Source organism: Pseudopipra pipra, chromosome 4, assembly GCF_036250125.1.
Source record: "Pseudopipra pipra isolate bDixPip1 chromosome 4, bDixPip1.hap1, whole genome shotgun sequence".
Taxonomy (NCBI): domain Eukaryota; kingdom Metazoa; phylum Chordata; class Aves; order Passeriformes; family Pipridae; genus Pseudopipra; species Pseudopipra pipra.
Window position 1 is genome coordinate 73009081 of NC_087552.1, and position 10590 is coordinate 73019670.

Below are 10590 nucleotides of genomic sequence, written 5' to 3' on the forward strand. Positions count from 1 at the left end.
AGGGGGCCCTGCTCCAGCTCCTGCTGCAGCCGAGTCATCTGCCACGCAAGATAGCCTGCACGCTGCTCCATGCGCTCCCATGCTCATCATCAGAACTGTAGGTCTGCTCGAGTCCAATGAGAACCAATGTCGTGGTTTGGACCTTGTTTTCCCCAGAGGCTAAGAGAAGTGGTAGACCCCAAGGGGTGGAAACCCTTGGAAGTTTTGAAGTTCTGCCCAATGGGCGCTCCTGCAGAAATGTAAACATATCACAACCAGACCGGAAGAGAAGAGTTGTAGTTTTTTTTGGTTTGGAGAAGTGGTGGCCATGTTGTGAGCCACGAGGAAGGGGCTCTGTGCCCCTTGGGGCCTCTGGCCCCCTCCCAGCCCCTGGCTGGGGGGCTGCAGGGACCTGGAACAGCATAAAGCTGGGCTAGGTGCCTGTAGTTATGCTGGGAGATGTTCTCTCCATGGGCGCAGAGCAGCAGCCGACACTGGCCGGAGAAGGTGGCAGAGAGCCAGGAGATAAGAACCTGAACTGAAGGAGCAGCAGAAACAACATGCAGCACCGGAGAAAAGACTCCTGGAAAGAGAGAGAGAGAACCAGCAGCTGAGAGACAGAGTTTGGGGTAAGACTGTACCAGATCCCCCAAAACTCCCTTGGAGACCCTCTTGGAGAAGAGGGACATGGACTCCTATTTTAGAGGAGCCTTGGAGTATGCAGCACGAGAGAGAGAGAAGAGCTGAGAAGCTCAGAGAGTCCTGGAGCTGGACCGGGACGGCCAGATGGAATGCAGGGGGAGTTGACCTTGGCTCCCCCCCCTTGCACTGCTGCCGCGGTGGCAGCCTGAGAGACAGGGCACAAAGGCCCTGCAAGCAAGGAGCTGAGTCTCCTGAAGATACCAGACAGTCACGAAGACCCCCCTGTGTCTTCGTGATATGACGTGGTGATACGACCTTGTCTGGGGTTACGAAGTCCATGGAAGACCCCTCGGTTGTGAGGCGATGGGGCCAAGAGAGAGAGACTTGGATACCTCCCTTGTGGGTGCTGGCAGAAAGCCAGCCACAACTGCTGCATGCATGAGACAGAGCAGAAGAGCTTTGGTAAGACTGAATTGAAAGCTGCCTTCAATGTTCTAACTCAAGAGGAGTGAAGATCTACAAGGAAATCCCCTGAAGGCTCGGGCTCGGGGTTGAAATTTCCACAAAGTAAGAACAAAAATCCTGACTGCCACACTTAAATCTGCTGCCTCAGGAAAATGAAGGACACTAACCAGTGCCACAAAAAACTGAAATGAAGGAACTGTGGCCTGAGGAAGTGACAGAAAGACTTTTCTCTTTTCTTCTTGGACTTTTATTTGGAGGGGAGAAGAGATCTGATCATTGTAAATACTATATGTCATGGTAGAGATAGTTGCAATCATGTGTATAATGTGATATGGTATTTATTTGTACAGTCATTGTAATATATTCCCTTTCCCCCACTTTGAGTCTGGTGTGTTTTGTCTGGAAAAGCCCATCTCACATTAGGTTGAGATGTGGGAGGGGGGATGGAGCTAGGGAATTGGATTTTGGGGCTATCTCGAACCATGACAACAATCTCGATAGGGAGCAGTATTTTTAATTGAAACAACAGGTTCAATCAACCGGTTGACTGGCTCAAAGGAAGCAGGTGGGAAGCAGAGGGGAGACAGGGTGAGCTGTGGGTACGTGGGACGACCACTCTTCAACCCCCTGCCCCCGGAACCTTTGTCAGTCTCTGGGCCACAGCCAGATGGCGGCGGCCGAAGGCACGGCCTGCCCCAAAATGGCGGCTGAACCCATGCCCTGCCTCAGACTGTGACTGCTTATGGATTTGTTGGGGAGAAATGCACTAACTATATGTTAACTAATTAAATATTTGAGGAGGGTAAATTGACTACATGTTAACTACTTCTCTATCTGAAGGGTATAAATGAACTAACTACATGTTAACTACTTACATATCCGTGGGGCTACTATATCTTAACTATTTAAATATTTTGGTGGATCAATGCACTAGCAACATATTATGTCGTTATCAATTTTGCGGGGATCTATGCACTAACTACGTGTAACTACTCATAGAATTCTTGGGGAACTACATATTAACTACCAACACAGTTGTTGGGGCACCGCCTAATTCCTACTTCTCTACTTGTCGGGGCAAACGTGCTAGCTACATCTTAGCTACACCTAAATGAACTACAGTTAATATAGGGACTCTCTGTCAGGCCATGGGTCGAAGCCATGTCAGGGCCTGGGTGAAGGTTGTCAGGGCCTGGGTGAAGGTTGTCAGGGCCTGGATGAAGGTTGTTAGGCCCTAGGTGAAGGTTGTCAGGGCCTGGGTGAAGGTTGTCGGGGCCTGGGTGAAGGTTGTTAGGCCCTAGGTGAAGGTTGTCAGGGCCTGGGTGAAGGTTGTGAGGCCCTAGGTGAAGGTTGTCAGGGCCTGGGTGAAGGTTGTTAGGCCCTAGGTGAAGGTTGTCAGGGCCTGGTTGAAGGTTGTGAGGCCCTAGGTGAATGCTGTCAGGGCCTGGGTGAAGGTTGTCAGGGCCTGGGTGAAGGTTGTTAGGCCCTAGGTGGAGGTTGTCAGGCCCTAGTTGAAGGTTGTCAGGGCCTGGGTGAAGGTTGTCCCGGCCTCGGTGAAGGTTTTCAGGGTGCTTCTTCTCCAGGCCGCAGCTTGTGTGCTGCAAGGGTTCCAGCAGCTGCTGCTGGAAGTCCCTCCTGGTCCACCCTGAGAGGCCCTCCTGTCCAGACCATGCTCTTCTTCCTCTTCCTCGTTTGCATCGCCCTTGTCACCTTCTTCTTCATTTCCTTGGCGAATGCCCAGATTTCCTTCACCTCTTTGTATCTCTTCCTGAGGGTGAGCATGGTCTGGACGGATGCCCTCCTCCTCCTCCTCGCCTCTTCAAGGGCTCTCCTGGCTGCTGCTCTCTGGTTCATGGCTGCTATTCTGCGGCTGAACCAGAGCGCCAAGAGCAGGCCCAGGCCTGCAGCAGGAGCCCAGAAGTGCCACTGCTGGAGGGCAGCCCAGAACAGGGCTCTCCCGGCACGCAGAGCGCGCTCCAGGGGTCCCTGCTCCAGCTCCTGCTGCATCCGAGTCATCTCCCTCTGGAGATAGTGCGCGCGCAGCTCCATGCGCTCCCGCGTCACCTCGTCCAATCCGTCGCCCATCGGCAGCGGGTAGTGGATGAGGCTCTGCAGAAGCAAAGCAAGGAGCATTGCCCGAGTCATAGCGTGCAGGGGAGAGAGAGTAGGGGGTGCCCACTCCCTGCCTCTGCCCAGACTGGACTGGGGCAGCGTTACCTGTGGTGGCCTTTTATACTTGCCTCCATTGTGACATGTCCCATGTGACGTCACAGACACCGGAGGCATCACAGCCAGGCCAGCCCCGCCCTTTGTGCCCACCCCGTCTCAGCCACTGCCAGTGGGCAACCAGAGCCCCAACAGCCGCCAAGTGCAGCCCCAGCAGCAGGGAATGGGCCCCCAGGGGCTCCCTTCCCATCGCGGGCAGAAGCCCCTGATCCCTTGTCAAATGTAACGGTGGGGGACATGGCCCTTGGATGCTTTGCTCCTGTGGATCCCCTGCTGTGCAACGGGATCAGTTCCCTCGGGGCTGACCTCTGGGCTTGTGGGGGTGCTGCTGGAGCTTTGGAACACCTCTGGGTGCTTGGTGGTGAAAGTCCTGGTGGTGGGATGGGACATCTCCATGGAAGGATCTCTGTTCCTGTATGGCACTGTGTGGGGACCTTGGTTACAAAGAGCCATTTCCTGGGACTGAAGAGCAGACATGGGTGGTGATTTCCAAGAAGGACACTGTAGCCACACCAAGTCCAGGCTCCTTTAGATCAAGAATGAAGCAGAGGGGTGGTTCCAGCAAAGAATTTGAGTTGTTTGCAAAATTGTAATACGTGTCTGTTATGTAGTGATGGGTCAACTCAAACTGTCCCTGAACGCCAGAGGGAAATGTAAAAATCTAATGTAAAAGTGCATTGAGAGTGCCCCTGGTTGTGTGGGACACCCTCTGCAGCAATGAAGAACAATTTGCCCTCAGAAGGGACCTCCGGGGACAATGACCCACCAGGTTTTTCTTTCCTGAGCAGTTTTGATGCAGACTGTGGCCAACTTCCCCTCAGCGACACCTCCATGCGAGGTGACCCGCCATCCTCATTCTCCTTGGGTTCCCCTTGCAGAGCCCACCCCACATTCTGTCGGGGCCCCTGGAGAGGTGGGAGAGTCCCAGAGGAGAGGTGCCATCTGTGTCACCATGCCCCCTGTCCCTTCAGTCCCTGTCTTCAGGCAGGCAGGTGCAGGGAGGGTGGGGAATCCTCCCTGCCATGGGTGCTGTCTGTCTGTGGGGCCTCTTTAGACCCCAAATGGGTCAATTCTTGGGCCAGAACCACCTGGTAGGGGTATGTATGTGTGTCAGGGATGGTGATGGTGGCATGTGAAGGCCTAGGCGTGCAGCCAAGGTAGGCGAGATGGCAGGGAAAGGCTGGTTGCTACGCTGTCAATCAATAATCTGCCTGGGGGACAACCCACCCAACACCCCCTGAGTAAAATCTCTTGAAGTCTAAAATTAAAGTGTAACAGCCGGTAAGATCTTGAAGCTTCTAGACCAGGGTGTAACAGGGGCCTATTCCAGGGCAGCCCAGATGTGATTCCAGCCACAAGGGTCCCTATCCTTCCCCCTGGCACTTCTTCTCCCCTTGCTCAGGAGTTCGGTAACCAATTTCACTTCCAAACTGTAGAACATGAAGTTAGTATAAAGTATATCCCTATATAATGAATAAAAAGCAAATTTTAAAACAACATCCAGACAAAGAAAGACCCTTCACAAACTTTAATTTAGCAAACTGGTACTTATCCAGACACCACAAGGCACTTACTAAGGCATTCAGTGGAATTTTGGGGTTGAATTCCAATACATTTGGAGAAGAAGAAGTTAGGAGAAAAGAGAAAGAGAGAGAGAAAGTGAGAGAGAAAGAGAGAGAGAGAGAATGGTCTTTACTTAGCACCTTGGGATGCAGGGTGTTCTGGTCTGCTTTTAAATCCAGGGTAGTGGAGCTGTGGGGAATAGGGCGTGGAAAAAGCCAGAGCTTTGCAGAGAACGGAACAACTCGTTACAGGAGTGAGCTGTAACTCCTAAAACTGCCATTTCAACTGCTGTGACAGCTACCAGCCAATGAGATGCTGCGGTCCCAGTTTTTTGCCTTATAAGATTTGTTTGTCTGTTGGTGTTGGGTTATAAAAGGGGTTATAATAAACTTGTCTCAGCTTCACCCCCTGAGTCCGTGCCTCAATACACCACACGGAGCAGCCCCTCAACACTCCTGTCCTCACCCCTGTTCTCTGCCCCGCTCGGCCGGGGCCTCCCAAGGCGCGGCTGCACTTCCAGATTTCCCTGGGGGCCCACACAGTCGGTCACCGCCATTTGGGGGCAGGCTGTGTGTTCGGGTGCCGCCATTTTGGGTTGGGCCATGGGCTGCCTGAGGCTCCAGGGGCAGGAGGGAATGCTGTGATCCGATTATTAAAAGCATCAGAAATGCCTCGTGATGAATTGAGGTGCAAACAAGATCGTATGCCCAAGGCAATGGTAATGGGGTTTATATCACAGTCAATGTGAGGCAGAGAGAGCCGCAGTTCTGCTCCATGCACCATGAGTTGTCCAAGGGTTTCACATGCTGCCACTGGAGCAGGCCCCAGATAAAGGAATGTTGTTCCAGCCTGATTTCCAGATCTTTGCACCAAGTACTAAATTCCTTGGATCACTTGTTCCAAGCTGCTGTGCCTGCCCAGCTGGTGAGCTCGCTGGAGGGCAGGCTCTTCACCTCTCCCCACACTCCATCTTGCAGTGCTGCTCTCTCTGGGGATAGTGGCAGAGTTATAAGATGCTCTCTGACATCATTTCATTGGTTCCACTTTTCTGGTGATGGTTGACTGTGTACAAAAGCCAACTCTCTTGAATAGTCTTTCCTGTAAACTGAAGCTGATGTACTCAGCTGGGAGAGTGGGCAGGTCCTGCAGAAGCTGCTGTTGCTTTCTGCAGGCTGAGCAGACCCAGAAGAAAAAATTGTGTGTAACTATTCATTCTAAATTCATCGTTTCCCTTTCCAACAATGGCCTTTGGCAGACACTGAGAAAAATGTCCAGAAAAGAGAAAAACTTTGTTGTTCTTTCAGGGATTCTGCCACATCCTTTGTCCATTCATGAGCTCAAAACCAGTACTCTGTGCCTTTGTGTTTAATAATCCTGCAAGAGTGTTGCAGAGCCCAGTACCCAGGTGCCCAGTGAGGTGGCACCAGATCCCTGGGGAAAGTAGAAGATGTCTAATTCATGAAAGGTGTTGGAATTGAGCACAAAGAGACTCCCTTGAATTGCTTCTGATCATCTGAGATCAGATGGGCTGGGTGCAAGTAGGCTGAATTTCAGATTAGAACCAATTAAGACCTGTAGATCTGCTCAAGTCCAATGAGAACTTGCACAATCCAGATTAGAAACAATTTCTTTTTATTAAAAACACAGGTTCAATCAAACGGTTGACCGGTTCAAAGGAAGCAGGTGGGAAGCAGAGGGGAGACAGGGCGAGCTGTGGGTAGGTGGGACGACCACTGCTCCACCCACTGCCCCTGGAGCCTTTGTCAGTCTCTGGGCCACAGCCAAATGGCGGCAGCTGAACGCATGGTCTGCCCCAAAATAACACCAATGGTGAAGGTTTTAAGGGCGTTTCTTCTCCAGGCAGCAGTGCGTGTGCTCCAAGGGTTACTGTAGCTGCTGCAGCAAGTCCCTCCTGGTCCATCCTGACAGGCCTTCCTCTCAGCATCATTCTTTTCTTCCTCTTCATAACCCAATGGTTAGGTTAGAGTTAGGGTCAGGATTAGGGTTAGAGTAAGGGTTGGGGTTAGGGTTAGGATTAGGGCTAGGATGGACTGCCTTCTCTTCCTCCTCGCCTCTTCGAGGGCTCTCCTGGCCGCTGCTCTCTGGTTCATGGCTGCTCTTCTGCGGCTGAACCAGAGAGCCAAGAGCAGGCCCAGGCCTGCAGCAGGAGCCCAGAAGTGCCACTGCTGCAGGGCAGCCCAGAGCAGGGCTCCTCTGGCATACAGAGCGCGCTCCAGGGGGCCCTGCTCCAGCTCCTGCTGCATCCGAGTCATCTCCCTCTGGAGATAGTGCGTGCACAGCTCCATGCGCTCCTGTGTGACCTCATCGAAGCCATCGTCCACCAGCTGTGGGTACTGGATGAGGCTCTGCAGAAGCAAAGCCAGGAGTATTTCCAAGCCACGGTGTGCAGGAGAGAGAGAGTAGGGGGTGCCCACTCCCTGCCTCTGCCCAGACTGGACTGGGGCAGGGTTACCTGTGGGGGCCACGGAGAGCTGCCCCCATTGTGACACATGTACCTACGAATATATTAGCTGGGGAACTACATGTAAACTTCAAACATATTTGTTGGGGAACTATCTTTTGACTTCTAAAATATTTGTTGGGGGTAAAGTTGCTAGACTACATCTTAACTGCTTCAAAAGTAATTACTAATGATACGTAGTCTGCCTCTCTATAGGCTTTCTAAACTAAGTCAGGGCCTAGGTGAAGGTTCTCAGGGCCTTTCTTCTCCAGGCAGCAGCGCGGGTGATCCAAGGGTTCCTGTAGCTGCTGCAGGAAGTCCCTGCTGGTCCGCCCTGACAGGCCTTCCTCTCAAAACCGTGCTCTTCTTCCTCTTCCTCGTTTGCATCGCCCTTGCCACCTTCTTCTTCATTGCCTTCACCTGGCCCCAGATTTCCTTCATCTCCTTGTATCTCTTCCTGAGGGTGAGCATGGTCTGGATGGACGCCCTCCTCCTCCTCCTTCTCACCTCTTCGAGGGCTCTCCTGGCCACTGCTCTCTGGCTCATGGCTGCTATTCTGCGGCTGAACCAGAGCGCCAAGAGCAGGCCCAGGCCTGCAGCAGGAGCCCAGAAGTCCCATTGCTGCAGGGCAGCCCAGAGCAGGGCTCTCCCGGCACGCAGAGTGCGCTCCAGGGGTCCCTGCTCCAGCTCCTGCTGCAGCCGAGTCATCTGCCACGCAAGATAGCCTGCACGCTGCTCCATGCGCTCCCATGCTCATCATCAGAACTGTAGGTCTGCTCGAGTCCAATGAGAACTTGCACAATCTGGATATGGAGCAGTATTTTTAATTGAAACAACAGGTTCAATCAACCGGTTGACTGGCTCAAAGGAAGCAGGTGAGAAGCAGAGGGGAGACAGGGTGAGCTGTGAGTACGTGGGACGACCACTCTTCAACCCCCTGTCCCCGGAGCCTTTGTCAGTCTCTGGGCCACAGCCAAATGGCGGCTGCCGAAGGCACGGCCTGCCCCAAAATGGCGGCTGAACCCATGCCCTGCCCCAGACTGTGACTGCTTATGGATTTGTTGGGGAGAAATGCACTAACTATATGTTACCTACTTATATATTTTGGGGGCATAAATGAACTAACTACAGGTAAAGAACTAACATGTTTATGTGGACTACATCTTAACTTCTTTTACATTTGGGTGTGGATATATATGTGACCTACATGTACCTACGAATATATTAGCTGGGGAACCACATGTACACTTTGAACATATTTGTCAGGGAACTATCTTTTGACTACTTAAATATTTGTTGGGGGTAAAGTTGCTATACTACATCTTAACTGCAGAAGCAAAGCCAGGAGTATTGTCCAAGTCATGGCGTGCAGGAGAGTGCATTGGCGTGCCCCAAAATGGCGGCTGAACCCATGCCCTGCCTCAGACTGTGACTGCTTATGGATTTGTTGGGGAGAAATGCACTAACTATATGTTAACTAATTAAATATTTGAGGAGGATAAATTGACTACATGTTAACTACTTCTCTATCTGAAGGGTATAAATGAACTAACTACATGTTAACTACTTACATATCCGTGGGGCTACTATATCTTAACTATTTAAATATTTTGGTGGATCAATGCACTAACAACGTATTATGTCGTTATCAATTTTGGGGGGATCTATGCACTAACTACGTGTAACTACTCATAGAATTCTTGGGGAACTACATATTAACTACCAACACAGTTGTTGGGGCACTGCCTAATTCCTACTTCTCTACTTGTCGGGGCAAACATGCTAGCTACATCTTAGCTACATCTAAATGAACTACTGTTAATATAGGGACTGTCTGTCAGGCCATGGGTCGAAGCTATGTCAGGGCCTGGATGAAGGTTGTCAGGGCCTGGGTGAAGGTTGTCAGGGCCTGGGTGAAGGTTGTCAGGGCCTTAGGTGAAGGTTGTTGGGGCCTGGATGAAGGTTGTGAGGCCCTAGGTGAAGGTTGTCAGGGCCTGGGTGAAGGTTGTGAGGCCCTAGGTGAAGGTTGTCAGGGCCTGGGTGAAGGTTGTGAGGCCCTAGGTGAAGGTTGTCAGGGCTTGGGTGAAGGTTGTGAGGTCCTAGGTGAATGTTGTCAGGGCCTGGGTCAAGGTTGTCAGGGCCTGGGTGAAGGTTGTCCTGGCCTCGGTGAAGGTTTTCAGGGTGCTTCTTCTCCAGGCTGCAGCTTGTGTGCTGCAAGGGTTCCAGCAGCTGCTGCTGGAAGTCCCTCCTGGTCCACCCTGAGAGGCCCTCCTGTCCAGACCATGCTCTTCTTCCTCTTCCTGGTTTGCATCGCCCTTGTCACCTTCTTCTTCATTTCCTTGGCGAATGCCCAGATTTCCTTCACCTCTTTGTATCTCTTCCTGATGGTGAGCATGGTCTGGATGGATGCCCTCCTCCTCCTCCTCGCCTCTTCAAGGGCTCTCCTGGCCGCTGCTCTCTGGTTCATGGCTGCTATTCTGCGGCTGAACCAGAGCGCCAAGAGCAGGCCCAGGCCTGCAGCAGGAGCCCAGAAGTGCCACTGCTGGAGGGCAGCCCCGAGCAGGGCTCCCCCGGCACGCAGAGCGCGCTCCAGGGGTCCCTGCTCCAGCTCCTGCTGCATCCGAGTCATCTCCCTCTGGAGATAGTGTGCGCGCAGCTCCATGCGCTCCCGCGTCACCTCGTCCAATCCGTCGCCCATCGGCAGCGGGTAGTGGATGAGACTCTGCAGAAGCAAAGCAAGGAGCATTGCCCGAGTCATAGCGTGCAGGGGAGAGAGAGTAGGGGGTGCCCACTCCCTGCCTCTGCCCAGACTGGACTGGGGCAGCGTTACCTGTGGTGGCCTTTTATACTTGCCTCCATTGTGACATGTCCCATGTGACGTCACAGACACCAGAGGCATCACAGCCAGGCCAGCCCCGCCCTTTGTGCCCACCCCATCTCAGCCACTGCCAGTGGGCAACCAGAGCCCCAACAGCCGCCAAGTGCAGCCCCAGCAGCAGGGAATGGGCCCCAGGGGCTCCCTTCCCATCACGGGCAGAAGCCCCTGATCCCTTGTCAAATGTAACGGTGGGGGACATGGCCCTTGGATGCTTTGCTCCTTTGGATCCCCTGCTGTGCAACGGGATCAGTTCCCTCGGGGCTGACCTCTGGGCTTGTGGGGGTGCTGATGGAGCTTTGGAACACCTCTGGGTGCTTGGTGGTAAATATCCTGGTGGTGGGATGGGTCCTCTCCGTGGTAGGATCTCTGTTGCTCC

General features: G+C 52.8%; 1 long non-coding RNA gene across 1 annotated transcript; it reads left to right on the forward strand.

Annotated features, from left to right (window-relative positions):
* Positions 1 to 8766: 8766 nt before the first annotated feature.
* LOC135413897 (uncharacterized) lies at positions 8767 to 9843 on the forward strand. The gene is made up of 3 exons (XR_010430470.1): positions 8767 to 9255; positions 9299 to 9382; positions 9467 to 9843. It is a non-coding gene; the product is annotated as an uncharacterized LOC135413897 (long non-coding RNA).
* The last annotated feature ends 747 nt before the right edge of the window (positions 9844 to 10590 follow it).